Here is a 16835-nt window from a genome sequence, read left to right on the forward strand (position 1 = left end):
GAAAGTTCTCAGGGTCCTCAAGGTGCTGGTAAAATTTACCAATTATTGGATCCCCCTTCTGAGCGGTAATCAAATCAGCATCAGGGGTCTCCTTACTCCATTGTGCAATTGAAAGGTCGTTGTGAGCATTTGTCTGGGACCTAGTGATAGCAGTGACCTGGATTTCCCCCAACAGGGACTCAATCTCAATTAGATCCCCTTGGATGGCCCCGGTTTTGGCCAGCTGATCAGCTAAGTCATTTCCAGTTTTGTCTGGTCCCTCTACTTTGGAATGACCCTTGATCTTTTTCCAATAGATGGTCATCTCATTCGAGGTGACCAGATCATCAATGTTTTGGATCAACTTCCCATGTTTCAAGGGTTTGTTGTTAGCACATAACATGCCTCTGGTTTTCCAATTAACCAGGTGCTCCACGAACCCGTTCCGTACATAATCCGAATCTGTGATTATGACCAGTTCGTGGATTTGATGCTGGACAGCAGTGAGGATGGCCTGATGCACAGCCATCAATTCTGCCACCTGACTACTTCGGGGACCAATTTTGTATCCAGCGGAGGGTTCTGGGGACTCATTCACCCATGCATTCCCTACGCCAGCCACCAGTTCTTTCTCCCCGTTGTTGTCAACATGGTAAGAGCATCCATCCACATAGACAGTGGGCATTCCCTCACACTTGTCCTCTTCAAAGACTTTGTGGGGGGAATTAAGGTATGCCTCCATGTTGTCCTTTATTTTTAGACTTTCGTCCTCGAGACAGTTTTCTCTGGCACAATCATGCAAGTCAGCCAGACCTTGCGCGAGGGGACTCTTCTTGTTTTGGCCATATCGGACCTCCACAGGAAAGCCTTGCATTGACAGAATCCAGGAAGTAATTCGGGAATTACTCACATTTCCGGCCCGGATTCTGTCACTTTGGAGATATTGCAGAGGCTGGTGTGGAGTCTCCACTATGATGTGTTCCCCCTGGATAAACGGGCGGTAATTCTTCAATGCCCACACCGTTGCCAGGAGTGCCTTCTCACAATCGTTGAATTTTTCCTCCACAGAGGATAAAGTTTTGCTCGCATAGGAGATTACTTTATTGACCTTGTCATGCTTTTGGTATAATACTGCCGTCAAGCACGTATTAGAGAACCCCGTCTCCAGGAAGAACTCCTTGTTTCTGACAGGGTAAGCTAGGCAAGGCGCTTGTGAGAGGCTTCTTTTGAGTTGTTTTACTGCCTCGGCTTGTTCTGGACCCCATTCCCACTTGACCCCCCCCTTCAGGAGATGAATCAGGGGTCTGGTGATCTCTGCGTAGCCCTCAATGAACTTTCTGCTGTAATTAGTCAGTCCAAGGAGGCTCCTTAGTTCCCGCAGAGTTGTGGGGTCTTTCAGTTTCTGAAGTGCTTCCACTTTCTTTTCCTGGGGACAAAGACCCTGAGGAGTAATCTCATGCCCCAAGAAGTTAACACGGGTTTTACACCACTGTGCTTTCTGAAAGGAAAGTTTTGCTCCGGCGGCCCTCAACTGTGTCAGAACATAACGGATCTCCGCTATGTGTTCCTCAACAGTTGAGCTTTTGATGAGGACATCATCTACATAAGCCAGGTTACCCCTTGCACCCAAGTCGGGCATGGCCTTGTGTAGAAAAATGTTGAATTCATTGCCGGAGTTGAGGTATCCGAAGGGAGTCCGGGTCCATGTGTACTGCTGGCCCCCAAAGGTAAAAGCCAGCTTGTATTGGTCCTCCCTACTGACAGGCACGGTCCAGTATCCATTGGTCAGGTCTATTGCAGTGAATACCTGTGACCCCTGAATCTGGGCCAGACCTTGGTCAATGTAGGGCAGAGGCCATCGGGAAGTATGGACCCGTTTGTTGAGCTCCCTGAGGTCAGCGCAGAGTCTCCACTGGCCGTTTGGCTTCAATATTCCCAGCACCGGATTATTGAAGGTGCTGTGGACTGGACAGATTATTCCCCGGGACTCAAGGTTCTTAATTATTTCAGTAAGGGACTCCATTGATGCGAGAGGCAAGCGATATTGCTTCACAAACACAGGAGTCATGCCAGGGTCCGTGGGGATTGTTGTTGTGTGGATGTCAGTGCGACCACAGTCATAGGAGTCTACCGCAAAGAGATCTTGGAAATCCAAGAAAACTTGTTTCAACTTTTGCTTTTGTTCCAGAGTCACACAGGCATCAGCTAGGTTGACTCTCTCTTCCACCATCTGCCTGAAGCCTGGAAAGACTTCTGGTTTGGCTATTTCAGCGGCCTCCTCCAGCTGGGTGGAGAAGTCCCTGGTTAGAGTGCTGATTTGGACCGGAGGCTTCAGGTGGGAAAGGCAGCCCTCATGGACCTGGAAAATCACCTCATCCCTCCTGAAGTCACAAGTCACATCTTCCTTACCATAGGGGCAGGAAGTGTACACCAGGAAGTTCCCCCCATGCCGGGTAAAGATCCTGTCTGGTGTTGTATTGTCATCACTGTCACTGTCAAAACAGTCCTTGGGGATTGGTCCTAACAGTTCATTTACTAAGTCGATGGAAAAATGTCGGTCATCAACCGCCATTCCAATAATGGTGCCTGCGGCTAGAGTAATACTCTTTAAGTCGCTGTTATCCACCTCTATTGGAATGGTGTCATGTTCTATGTTGACTAATGGTGTTGGGTTTACCCCCAACCCTTGCTGTTGGAGAGAAGCATTTAGATGTATGTAAGCATCAGGGTTTTTCAACTCTTGTCCCCTTTTAACTTTCACTTCCAGGGAGAATTGTCGGGTCCTTTCTGGGATGGTGACTTCCTCTTTAACCTGAATTTCAACTGCATAAGGTAGCAATTGAGCTGACCTAAATGCTTTTTCTGGATCATCAAAGCCCATGGGATTATCCGCTAATCGGGACCAAGCTTTGAAGTTTATTAGGTCCAAACTAATGGCAAAGCGATTGAGAATGTCACTGCCTAAGTAAAAGGCGGCAGGGACGTCTCGCACGACCCAACAATTGTGGACTATGCTCTTGTTGCCAATGGAGATTTTGAGCATACACCTGCTTGGCAGGAGATGTTTGGAATTAGGTGCTTCCAGGTCCATCTCCCATTTGTCTATCAGTTTGAAGGTGGGAATGGCTGGATCTTTTGGAAGTTGGCGAAACATGGCTTCGCTGATGAAGCTCTTACCGTTGTTCACACACACTCGAGCGAGAACAGAGTCCTTCCCATCATTTAACTGAACAGGGATGAACAACCGCTCTCCAATTTGCTGAATATCAGCCAGGCTTTGAGCTGATTTCACATCTTTCTGGACTATAGGAGTGGGAGTTTCAGATTGTGGATTGGTATAAAATTTCAGAGTGTTTCCTTCCAGCGTGGAATACCACTTTAAACTGGAAGGAAGGTTGATTTTCAGAAATAGAGAGGACCCCCCATCACCAGTCTGTTGTCCTACTGCTATTACTGTCACGTCTGGAATTTGGTTGTTCTGGAAGTGAAATTCTACTTGGTCAGATTTTTGTTCAACCATGTGGCAGGTGCCGTTTAAACTAACATGGTTGACACTCTGTTTTAATTTTATTGGTCGGCTAGTCTGGGTCCAGAGGACCCTGTTTATGCAATCTATTTGGGGTGACAACCTTCTCAGGAGGTCATTCCCTAGTAAACAAGGGGTGCCCTCTGGGGTCACAACTATGACCGGGTGTTTCAACTTATGTCGCCCAATTTTAATGTCCAAGTCTGCAGTCCCCTCAACGGGAATTTCCTTCCCGTCAAAGTTCTGTAGTTGTCCCGGAAGAGAGGTGAGAGGAATTTGGTAATTCTCTCCCCTTCCTGCATTCAGTTCGTCAAAGGCCCTTCTGGACAGAAGGGTAGCTTGAGATCCAGTGTCCACCAGTGCCGAGATTGTACCCTGCCCCTGTACTTGTACCGGGGCATAATATCTTCCCTCCTTCTCCTCAAGGGGGCACAGATAATGTACATTTTTGGACAACTGGTGGGCTAATTTTCTGGTTTTGGACATCGCTAGCGAAGAGATTTGGGCAGAATTCTGTGGAGAGCCTTGGGAATCTGAAAGAAAAATTTGGCAACTGGAGATCAGAGCCATTGTGGGTTCCCCTGGTTCCGGTTCTGGGCCGCCCCCCCCTTTTTGGAGGCAGTCACCAGGATGGGTTTGAACCAGGGGATTTTCTTGCTGTTGGTTCTGGGATGAGATGGTGGGCGGCGGTAGCTCAGTCTCCACATCTCCCCAGTCTGGATTTGCATCCCTAGGGACCCATTTTTCTTTGGGAGGAGTTCCCCCCTCTCTGAAGGAGAAGATCCTTTTCCCAGGATCCTCTGAGGATCCCTCTCCCTCAAATTGGAAGATCTGTACCTCCTCCTCAAACTGAGTCTGTTTGGGTCTTTTGTTTCTCCTACCCCCCCTCTGCTCCTTAGGAGGCAGACTTTCAGGGGCAAGAGATTTTGTTTCCGGTTCCTGGGTTTCCAGGGGCTGTTTACAAGTGAGGAAGGAAGCTTCCTCCAAGGCTTTACACCCCCCTTCCCTTCGTGCCTCCTCCCTGGGAACCGGTGAGTTATCGGGGTGCTGCCCCCGTCATTGTTCTGGAGCACCAGGTCCAGAGTTGGGTACGTTCTGCGCCGGCATGCCGATCTGAGGGTTCTGCTGAGCCCTCAGTATGTGACCCATATCCCGCGCCATGTTTTGAACCTGGCGCTCTAACTGGGAAACCCGCTCAGGCTGATACGGGACCCTGTTTTCTCCCCTGGGCTGATCCCGGGAAGGGTAGCTGTCCCTTCTTTGGTAGTACCCCTGGTTGGGAAGATTTGGGTACCCCTCCACCCTTGGCCTCCCCTCTCCCGGATTCAGTGGTCTGGGCTCAGGGAATTGGGGAAAGAAGGATGGATGATTTTGGGGTTGGAAGTCGGGTGGATATCTGGGGAAAAAGTTCTGCCCAGGGTTTGGTAAATTTCTGCCCTCCTGTGGGAAGTTTGGAGGGAAGTTCCCTGAGTTAGGTGCTTGGCTGGATCCCCCCCCCTTGGGCTGGAGGATTCCACACATAACCCAGGATGGGTCTGTTACCTTTGTAGCGAGGACTTACATAGTCAGGAGAGCGAGGGACCCCATTTGTGGGGCTGCCTCCCTGGCTCCCTGTCTGTGACTGACCCGAGGACCTCCTGGGCCTAGCATTATTAGGTGCAGGTGGGTTTTTAGGCCCCCCCATCTCCAAATCCAAAACGGGGGTGACCTTTACCTCTGCCACCTTGGCAGCAGCAGGGGTGCTGTTGGCTTTGGGGTTTTTCTGGGCATTACTTTTGCTATCTATCGGTTTCTGCACCTCATAGATCCGGGTAGCCTGTTCAATGACCCAATCTAAGGATCTTTTCTCGTGAAAATCCCTCACGAGCTGGGTCATGATATATTTGGGCAAGGCATGGAAAAACGTATTTATAAATTCCCTGCTATCCGTGCGCACCCTTCTTGTGGTCTGTGCAAAAGCACGCTTTAACTCCTGCACAAATTCTTGTGGGGCCTGATCCTCCCCACATTGCAAATTGTAGGCTGCCTTGCGAGCCTCTTGAGGATTTCTGTGAACAGAAAAATGTTTCAGGATGGCCGCCTTATATGTGGACCATCTTAAATGATTTTGGTCCTCCAGCCCCGCAAAGAAACTGGAGTATTCCGGGGAGAATGTCCACTTTACATATTGAATACAGCTTTGGCTGTCCTTCAAATGGAAAGTCTCCATCATTTGTTCAAACAACTCTAAGTGCTCCCAAACAGAATACTTAGCGTTCTTATGGTAAGGCGTGATGACGCTCCTGATCGCCTTAATCTGCTTTAAGGGGTCCTTAAGCAAGGCCCTTTTTGCCTTATTGGCCTTTTTGGTTCGGGTAACCCTTGTCCATTCTTCCTCGGACTCAGAGGCACTGCTCCCAGAGGTTCCCGTCTGTTCTTCCAGGTTTTCCCGGATTCTGCGAGCCTGGGAATGGCTGGCAGAATGTGGGGACCTGGTCTCCTGTGTCCTGCGCAGTTCAGAGGAGTCTTCAGATTCCTCCTTGCTGCCAGGATTTGATGGGTACCCCCTCCACTGACCTAACTGGGCAGAGGTTTTCAGGATGCCCTTAATGGGCCTACTCTCCTGGGGTTCCCCATTGAACTGTACTGTACTTGGGTGCCCATACCCGGATGCCCACCCCTCCATTCCTGAGTGGTACTGGCCTATGAGCCCCATACTCTTAGCTGGATAGTAATCTGCCATCCCTGCGGCCCTGTGCTCATGTGCGCCAGGGGACATGGGGGTGGTAGAGTCCAGGGACTGGGGGAGATGAAGGCCCCTGGGGTTAGGGCTCCTGCGGTTATGGTCAGGAGTCTCTCTTTCCCAGCGGACCTCATCTCTATCCGCCCCTGCTCCCTGTTGCAATGCAAGAGCCTGCATTTGTGCTTTCAGTTCCTCTGTTAAGGCCTTACTCGACTCTATCAGTTTCTCCTGCATCGCTACCTGTTGCTGGAGCCTCTCATTGTGCTGGCAGAGAGCCTCATTTTCCCTCTGTACTTCCTGGTTGGTCCTGGAGAACTGGGCCAGTCTTTGCTGCAGGAGGTTTACCTCCTGGGCAATGTCCCTATTGGCCTGCTCCTTTCTTGCTAGAGCATCTTCCACCCTTCTGGTGTGCTCTACCAAGTTCTGGTTTTCTTTTTGGAGATCACCCAGCCCCTGGAGGGCCAGGTGATTTTCTTCAATTTCCTTTTTTAAGTGGCAGACTTCCTGGCCTATGGCGTCTCTTTCCTGATTAAGAGCCTGCATTTGTGCCGCCAGGTCGTCCCTTTGCCGTTGAAGGGCACCAGCTTTTTGGCGCTCCTCATCAAACTCTGCCTGGGTATCCAGGTCTTTCAGAATCAGTTTATTGCTCTCCTCTTTCTCTCTGTCTAGTTGGATTTGCAGGGTGGCTACCTGCTCTGTGCATGCCCTGTTGAAATTGATCTGTTGCTCCAGCTTTTTCTGGTTCTGCAGTAAGGAGTCCAAACTGTCTTGGTGCTCCTTCTGCAGGGCCAGAAATCGGGTATCCTGGTCTGTCTTTTCCTGTTGTAGGATGCCCATATCCTCTTTTATTTTAATGATATATTGCCTACTATTATTTTCTGCCTCCTGGCTCCTCTGCAGCCTCTGCTCAGAAGAGTCCAGATCAGATTGGGCCTTCTGTAATGCCATCTGTTGCCTATTTGCCAGATTTTGGCTTTCAGCACATCTATCCTGCATGTCTCCCATATATAGGTACAGGTATGCTGCTATCCTGGCAATCTTATTGTGTTCCTCTTTGGCTTTAGGAGCCATATATAGTTCACTCAGGGCCACATGTAAGGGACCCTGATCTCTATATATATCTGACCCTGTTTCAGTGACCTGTTGTGTGATGGCCTGCAACCACACATCCTGGCCCTGTTCGGTCCATTCACCTCTCACAAATAGCTTATGCAAGAGGTGCTCTCTGGCTATTTTCATGTCTACTAAGGTCGTCATTCTAGAGATTGGTCTCTGTCCTGACTTACAGAAGTTTGTATTTTATTTTTGCAGAACAGAACTTTTCTTGGAGTGTCCCTTTTGAGGAATGCTTCACAGCGTAATGCAGCGTGGTGATCCGACCGGATGTATGTATCCCGTCAGTTCGCACACTGTATTAAGCTGCACAAATGGTAAATCTAACCCAACGTCCCGGACGAGCCCCCAATTTGTAAGGGGATTCAATTCAACACTACAGCTAAGTCAACGCCTAGTCTATAATACTGAATGAAAACCCTTATTGATATATCTTTAGGTCCAGTTCATGCGTTCTGGATGACTACCCCTATATAACACCCCTCTCTGGGAATCCCCCTGACCCCACTGAGCCAAGAAGTAGTTCTGTTTTGCAAGTTAAAAGGTTTATTTGATAAATTAAACAATAGATATATATATCCCACTTTATAATAAATTAATAATTGAATATCACACTTAATCTGATATGATAAATATTAACAACAGAGAATCTGGCACTAACACGCTTCTCTATAATCAATAAGGAGTTGACATGAAATGGATAAGGTAGCACACAGGTAAATAGGTACAGAAGTATAATGTGGTAGAGAATGCTTTATAAGGTTCAAGGAAATGCAAGGTTGAATGAATGAATTGCAGTATAGAAAACAACTTGATATGATTTCAGCAAAACAATGTAATCACTTTTCTCTGGCAATCCCCTTCCCCCTTTTATGCAATACAAGGAAATGGAAGGAAAACACACAGTTCTCAGAAATGCAATCAAATGTGATTCAGTTCACCCCAGCAAGCTTACAGAAAACAGATAGGAGTTTTGAAAACACAGGCCCAAATGCTTTGATATGTGCTAGCAATGGATGAGAAATATGCTGGAAATGCTTTTTAATTCCCTTTCAGAGGTTCAGGGTGAGTGGTATCTAGTTAATATTAGTCCAGGCTCACACTAGCAATGATGCAGGGATAGTTAGCAGGTTAAACGAATTTCTGGCAATGGAAGGCAAGCAGCAGCAGCTTTTTACACGTGAAGAAATTTGCAAATCGCGGCAAAATTCGCGGATGCGCCGAGCGCTATTACAGAGGAACCACAAGGACTATCTCTATCGTTTTGGGGTCCTAGGAAAGCCTAGGATCTCAGCTTCCAAATAAAAGTTACTGCAAGTCTCTAGCACAAACGGTTGCGGAGATATGAGCGATTGAATAAAGGTCGTTTTTCAGATTTGAAATTTTAAACTCACACTATATTCTTGAGTGAAATGGGCCTCATCACGGATCTGGTCAGGGTTTTAAATTCGCCTCTGGTCTCTGCACTTCACAGTGATCTGGGTCAGCTCTCTCTGGTTCTCTGGTCTGGGTCTCTAGTTCTGGATAGATTGAAGTCTCTAGTTTGGCTCTCTGGAGGTTTGATGGAGGTAAAGTATGGATTTTTCCGGCAGAGCTTCCAGCGGCAGATGGATTTTGAAAGTCCCTATCTGTCCTGTCTGTCTGCTTTTATGTGTTTAGAATGTGGGTGTGTTCTAGCATCACTGACCCTACCTCTCTCTCAGCTTCTAATTGGTCAAACTTCCATTTATCATTTGATTGGGGAATGAACTGTGAGTCAGAGTGATGTCATTTTACAGCCTGCAGAAAGTCCACTCCTCCTGTCAACTTACACACAAATCTAGATTTGAAACAAATACATATTTGCAGAGGTACATATTGTTTTAAAATCATATGCACCCATCATGCATTACAGGAGGTATCCCCTGTTCAAACTCTGCTCTTCCTGGGAGCTTGCATTCAGAAATGGCACATATTTCACTTTTTAACTGATTTTGCAATTTCTGACATTGACCCAACTTTACATACATGTGCGCAGGGAGTACGGACATTAACTGATGAAGTTTCAGATTTTTAACATGCATACATTTAGAGTTATCCCCACTTTTCCGCTAACACCCCCCTGAACATGCCACCGGGTCGAAAAACCTCTTAAAATGTGGGCAGAAAAATCACAAGAATTATGGTATCATTTATAAAATTTTCACATGTCCGCACCATGAGTTATTAATCTTTTTCTAAACAATATTCTGGCTACAAAGGGGTGTGGTTTTCTCTCAGCACAAGGTAGAAATACTGGTTAATCCAGTTCTGCCAAGCCAGCTTGCTCTCACAGGCAGTGACCCTCCCAGCTCCTGCCAAGAGGAAGCTACATTTTACGACTGCGTAATAAAACCTTTGCCTGAGTGAAGAGGGCTTTGTTCACTCTCCTGCAGAGCACAGGTAATTCAATTATCAGATAGATGGCATATCCTTAGTGTGGGCAGCAAAAGGAAGGTTGGCCTGGGAACACAGTGGTGACTCAAGTTTCACTCCTGATGGGGGTAGCTGCCAAGCAAAATCAAGTTCCTTAAGTCAGACCTTCAGCTAACTGACAGGTTTTTTGTTGCTTTTTAACTTAACTTGCAATTTTACACATGCAGCTAGGATGCTGATTCTAAGTGCAAAACTATGACATTTCAACAGTTACAAAGGCATGTGATACCAAACATAGGTCACTCATTTAATCTAAACATTTTCGATTTTAGTGTCTTTAAATCCAGTGCAACTTAAACTGCTGCAATCCACAGCTCAGCCAGTCTTGTTATAAACCTTGTCTTATGATCTTCATTTCCCAGATTTTGTAGGCACACAACACTCCATTCTACCAAATGTCTGCTGGTGTCCAGTGAGTTTTTAGATGTGTTGCAATGTTTAAAATAGACAGTTTGAGCCTGCCTTCAGAGAAACACAGGGTGGTTTTAAACTGCCGGCTTTTGGATAGTGGTGAGTACTGGTACTGCACCCATTTTTGGGATTTAAGAAAATGAATTCCCCACAATTCTAGTTGCATTTGGCAATCAGCATTGCCATTCCCAATGGTTTCAGACTACTGTGCGGGTAGTCCAATGGTGGTTTTAAGCAGTTTCCTTCTGTGCCCATAACATCGGCAAAATGAGTGGCAGCCTATTCTTCATGCATTTCCCTGTGCATTTTCTGGGAAGCTCTGGCCATCATGATGTTTTCCATGTCAGTACTGCACAGTTTTGAGGTATGGCTCGGATGCATGGGTAAATACATCCCACAAGCCTCCCTCTGGAATGGCCTCCCTGCCACACTCGGGCTTGAGCCGAATCTCCTTAAGTTCCCGGAAGCTCCTCAAGACCCTCCTTTTCTCTTCGTCCTTCCCTCTCACTTGCTAATGCCCTCGTCTGCCGCATTTGACTGGCTGCCGGGGTTCCTTATGAGTCATACAGGGCAACAGACCCTCATCGCCCAGTCCATCCTCGCACTTAGCATGTGGACCTTCACTCCCTGAATTCCCCTGGTAATTGCCCTCCTGACCTCCCTTACCACTCGCCTAGCCCCTGAGCCCCTCTCCCCTCCAACACTTGCACACTCTCTTCTCTGCCCTGCAATTCCCTTCCCACCCTAGCATTATCGCATTCCGCTCTGACCGGTACCACCCCCGCCCCTAACTCCCCTCTCCCTTGCACTACTTGATAGTACACTTGCACAAACCGAATGGCACAAGTCCTAGTAAGACCGTTCTTGTTATTTTTGTCCCTGTCTTTACCCCTTTTGGCTTGTGGTGCCTTGAAACACCATTTGCTACACAGGCGTTTTATAAATACCCAATAAATAACATAAATACATGCTAAAGAAAAGACTGATAATACTATTGCTCAAGCTGGCCATCAGCATAATCGGCATAACAGAAATAATGAACAACCTCCACCCAGTGTTCCAGATAATATTTGAGAGTGGGAGTATTTTACTCCCTATTTTTTAAAGTTGCGAGTAAAATGATTTTTTTTTAGGGAATAAAAATGTGAGTACAATTCCCAATGAGAGTATTTTAGCAGCGAGTAAGAATCGGGTTTAACTGAAAAACAGAATTGTTTTTGTAATATTTATTTATTTGCATGTAGTTATTCATGCACATTAAAAATACATGTCTAATTCTTACAATCATGCAGTTAAAATAGTAGTTTCCTTCCTGTGGTACTACGTGCACTACTGGTCAAACATATCCATGGAGCTTTGAGGGTGAAAGCAGGGGTGCAAGATTCTACATGTCTTTTTCCTATTTTTTGTTGGGTGTATTTTTACTCCCTATTTTTATTTTTGTGGAGCATTTGTCAATTTTTAGGGAGTTAAGAGGGCCAATACACTCCTTATCTGTAGGGCTGCCTCCACCTAAAAAATGTGGCTTTGTGAGAAGACAAAACAATAGGAAGCAAAGAGCTGAATTAAGAAATGCAATGGGCCAACATGGATCAACTAACAACTGAGAGGATTGAGACAACTGCTAAGTCCTTGCCGGAACCTCGATTGACTCAGGAACAGGTAGCCATCACACAATTAGAGTTGTCTAATTGATTCAGTATCCTGACTACGGATCTACATGACTGACGTTAAATAGCTAACACCCTGTGTACAAAATGCAACTTTGGACATTTGGCTATCTAAACACAGAACCCGTCTGACGATTGAACTACAGAATGATGCCCGTGATCATGGCTGCTCAATTGCTGGTGAGCTCATCAAGCTTGATACCTTGATTTAGAGAGAAACATGTTTCAAAATCATGGTTCATGCCGTTGTAGCTACTGATGAAAGTGCTTTCTAGAATCAAACTTGAATACTAGCGATCTTTCATAGTATTCCCCAATTACAATTAATTTCAAGCAAAGATATAGTCCAGGTTGGACTTCCAATCAGTTATAAAGAGGCGCACTGGGGACTTGTTCAGTTGGTCTCGCCGGTCCTTGTTGAATTTATGATGTTGAACTCCCAAGAATTCCTTAGTGGAGGATATGAGCTCAGGCGTGTTCCAGAACTGGCCCCTAAAACTATAGTGTGTTGAGCAGACGAATACAATACTAGATTGCCCCCAATGTGGGGAACTAGAGAAAACTATGGATACATTGATCTTAGCCCTAGAGTGTGTTGCCGACATTTATTTAGATAAACCTACTAGTAAAAATAAGGGAAATGTACCAATAAGACGGGTATAACCCACATATCTCTCACAAAATACCTTAGAAATGTTAACCTGGAATACACAGGGTTATAATTCTTTTGTTACCTATCCTACTGGACAAAGGTTGTTGCAGGAATTAGATGTTTTTCTTTTGCAAGAAACATGGTTGGTAAATTAAGTCTGCCTAGGCAGATACCTTGTTATACAGAGAACCCCTGTAGTTCAATCAGGTGGCAGGCCCTCTGGTGGCCTCATCATCGGAGCCAAAATCGGCTTGGCATTGGAATAGTATAATCTTACCTCCAAACTTAAATATGTGCTTGCCGAAATTGTCTCTCCTAGCCTCCTTACACCCTTTGGCCGTTTATTGATTGTTAATACTTATGATCCAGTCGGTAATGAAAACACTGACAAGATCATTTTATATCTGGAATTGATAGTAAGTGAATATCTCATAACCAACCAGGTAGATTAATTTATAATCATGGAAGACCTTAACTTTCAGAGGTATCACTCTAGGCCTTCCAACCATGTTAGAGATGTGGAGGTCCGCTTTAGTAAAAAGATGCACAAGGTCATGACATTAGATATGGCCATGGACCAAGAATATCCTAATTGTGCAGTTAGTAGATGCGAAGTATATCTTTTTTGTTGAAATTTGCTACAAAAGTATATCGACACTGCAATTATGAATAACAGACCATATACATGGTCCAATGGTAGACACTACTCCTGGATTGATTACATCTTAATTCAGAAGGATTTGCTATAACATATAAAAAACGTTGAGCTTATTTCTAACACCCTGATAGTAAGTAAATAAAGTATCTCAGCTGTTGCGGCCAAGAATGTGACATGTTTACCGGACAACTATAGTACGAACAATTCATTTAATCGTGTTATTTGGCCTAAAGAAATTGTTTTAAAATGTAACAGGAAAACATAAGCTATAATTGCTTATTTTTCGAAAACTGAAATTGCAGATTTCAATGACTATTATGACCAAATTGAAATAATAGTATAAGGGATGTGTTGTGAAAACTCAAAAAAAAGTACCTGTTCCACTACTAGACCTGGCCATATCCATGACCTTGCAATTGCCTCAAGAAAGGAAGTATATAGAAAATTTTAAATATCAAGAAGCTATCTCTACCAAAAAGTGATATGCAATCCAGTTTAACTAAACTTAAAACGGAATATAGGAACTGGATTCGATCCCATAAACAATTGATGGCCACTGTACAGTTAATGCACTACGACACAACGATTCTGGACCATCTGCAACCGCCAATACGATCACTATTAGTATGAGTGAAATAAATCCAATATCTGCAAAAACTTGTTACCAAATTATATTTCAACGGTGTACTGACTGAAGGAAGTATATAAAAATCGAACCCAGTCTATTCTGGAAAGGTATTTATAATTTTGTCTGAAGACATTGAACAGTGCATGAATAAATAAAAAAGCTCTAGTGCCCAGGACCAGATAAGGTAGCAAACATAGTTTATAAAGATAACTGTAGTGGATGGCCTATTATAATGGAAAATATTTTTTCTGTAATAATGAATACCGGACCCATCCCTAATAGAAAAAAATCCATTCTTATTCCCATATTTAAAAAGGGGGCGAGATCATTACCTGAAAACTACCAATTTTTAGCAATGGTCGACTCCCTATCAAAATACTTTTGCCAATTCAATTTAAAGCAAGTCAATAATTGGATTGCAACTAGTAAAATAAAATAAAAACAACGAACAGGCTTTCGTAAAGGGATGAACACCCTTGCTAACTTATGGAGTTTCGCTTTACTAATTCAATCTGCGCGTGCAAAAAAGGGGGAGTCCTTTTAGATCTGTTTTATAGATTACAAGAAGGCATTCGATACCGTGAACAGACAGAGACTATGGTCAAAACTATTTCATTGGGGACTTGATTATACCACACTTCAGTTTATTATGGCACTTTATTCAGAAACCTTGGTACAGATAAGAATCAATCAGTAAGGGAAGTTTGGGGATGCTATTCCTACAAACTTTGGTTTAAAACAACCTAGCCCCAGTGTTATTTAATTTATATATATCTGACCTCGAAGACTCATTAAATAATTGCCATAATTTCCCCCCTTAAAGTCGGAAATCAGTCCATTAGTTGATTATCCTTTGCAGACGACGGTCATTTTAGACCGCACTCCAATAGGATTCCAACGTAGCCTGTGGTCTCTTCAAGAATACTCTAAACTGAATATTAATTTGGGAAAAACTAAACTCATGGTTCTCCAGCATGGGGTCTGGCATGGATTCACATGCTCATGGATATTCCCCGTCGTCAGGTTGGTAATCCTCGGTAAAGGAAGAAAACAGTTTCACTATCACTTTAAAAATGTATTTCGAAGGGATTGTGTCCTCCGACGTATTCCTTATCTTTGATAATACGTTTCCAGATTGCTGGCCTTGGAAATCTTTTCTGTAGAGGGCTCTGCGCGTCGACGTCCGCCGAGTCGATGACCCTCGACGGCCACCGTATCGTCACCAACGTCACCATGCCCATAAATAGCCACGCGCTGCGTCCGTTGCTCAGTTCCGTTTTTCTGCGCTTCGTGGGGCCTCGGAACATCGTTGCTCAGTTCAGTCAGGATAACCCTCTATATCTACTCAAATGAATACCAACTCGTTCTCGATGGCATCTTCATCGGAACCGACGACGCCACGATCCGGCTTCAAGAAATGTCGAGACTGCGGTAAAAAAATGTCGATAACGGATGCACACAGGATCTGCTTGTGGTGCTTGGGAGCCGAGCACCATTGTTCGGAGTGTGAGGACTGCATGTCCATGACGGCGAAAGCCTTGAAGGAGCGTAAGGGGAAGCTCGAGAGAGGTAAATCAGTAAAAACCTCCTCGAAGGTTTCTTCAGCTGAGTCGAGGCATTCGTCTCCTTGCCGTCGAAAACATTCCCATTCTAGATCTCGAAGTAGTTCCCACCATTCGTTGAGATCAAGACACTCAAAAAAGAGACGTTGAAGATCCCCTTCCTCGTCGTCTTCTGTTTCCCCAGAAAGGGTCTCCTGTCCCACAAAACACAGCTCTCAGGCTGAGTGGGAGGAATTCAGAAAGAAAATGTTAAGCGTCTTCGAGAAAGCAGCCTCGACCCCCTCGAAGACAGCTGAGGGTGATACCCCGGGTGAAAAACCCAAAAAATCAAAACGCTGCGAGTCGCTGCACCCGGCGAAACATTCCACCCGAGAGCGCCATGAGCCATCGGGTAAGAAGGCACCACCTTTGACGCCGTCGTCGAAGATTCCTTTGACGCATGGATCGGCGCTATCGACGCCGTTGTCAAAGGGTTCTTCGACGCATCGGTCGATCGACTCAACGCCATCGTCGACATCGACGCCGATGAAAGAGAAGACCAAGGCTACTCCACAGCCAACGGTGATTCCAAGGGCCTCTGGCACGACGCCGAGACGGTCGTCGATGTCCTCGAGTAGGATCCCGATCCTCTCGAGTTCTTCGAGACCTCTTCCAGTTTTCTCGACGCCGTTCTCTGAGCCTTCGTAGCCTGTCACATCGGCGTCGACGACATCGACGTTTTCTCGCCCAATAATGACGAGTTTGGCTCCTTCTGCCTTAGAGATGGGTTTTACACCATTTCAGAGGTCAGAGTACCCTGGACTATCTTCAATTTATGAAGAGGGGGAAGATTCTGACCAGGAAACATTTGGGTTGCAGAGGACCACACTGCCTATTTCAGAGGATTTCACCTCTGAGGAAAGAAGGTTGAAGGACCTACAGGATTCACTACATGAGGCAAGTGGGCTGGACACTTCCCAGAAGTGGAATTTGTTAAGCCAGACCCAGGGGAACATGCCGAAACACCCTATATGGCAAGAATTATTGAATTTATGGGTTGGTATGCGCCTTTGCCTGTTTTTCAACAGACAGACATATTAGACAAAGGTCCACAGGAGGACCCTGTGGTCCCCTTCCATGCAGCCTTACAAAGGAAAATTACATCTAATTGGGAAACTCCAGAAGTTATCCCTGCGGTCAATAAAAGATTGTCAACCAAGTATAGGGTAGCGGCTGCTGACCCTGAATACTTATCTAAACACCCGACTCCAGAGAGCCTGGTGGTCCAAGCGGCAACTTCATATAGCAGTAGGACCGCTTACCCTACTGTCCCACAGGATAGAGATGACAAGAGGTACAATTCTATGGCGAAGAAAGTCTTCTCTGCTTGTAGTATGGCGTTGAAGTCCATCAATGCCACCTGTACGCTCGCCAGGTTCAGTCACACACTGTGGGAGTGTGCTTCATAAGCGGCTGACTGC

General features: G+C 45.5%; 1 protein-coding gene across 6 annotated transcripts in view; it reads left to right on the forward strand.

Annotated features, from left to right (window-relative positions):
- The window catches only part of CTBP1 (C-terminal binding protein 1), a 1060098-nt gene that overhangs the window by 652809 nt on the left and 390454 nt on the right, over positions 1–16835 (forward strand). The window lies entirely within an intron of this gene.

This window comes from Ambystoma mexicanum, chromosome 6q (assembly GCF_040938575.1).
Source record: "Ambystoma mexicanum isolate Mex_15411 chromosome 6q, UKY_AmexF1_1, whole genome shotgun sequence".
Lineage (NCBI taxonomy): Eukaryota > Metazoa > Chordata > Amphibia > Caudata > Ambystomatidae > Ambystoma > Ambystoma mexicanum.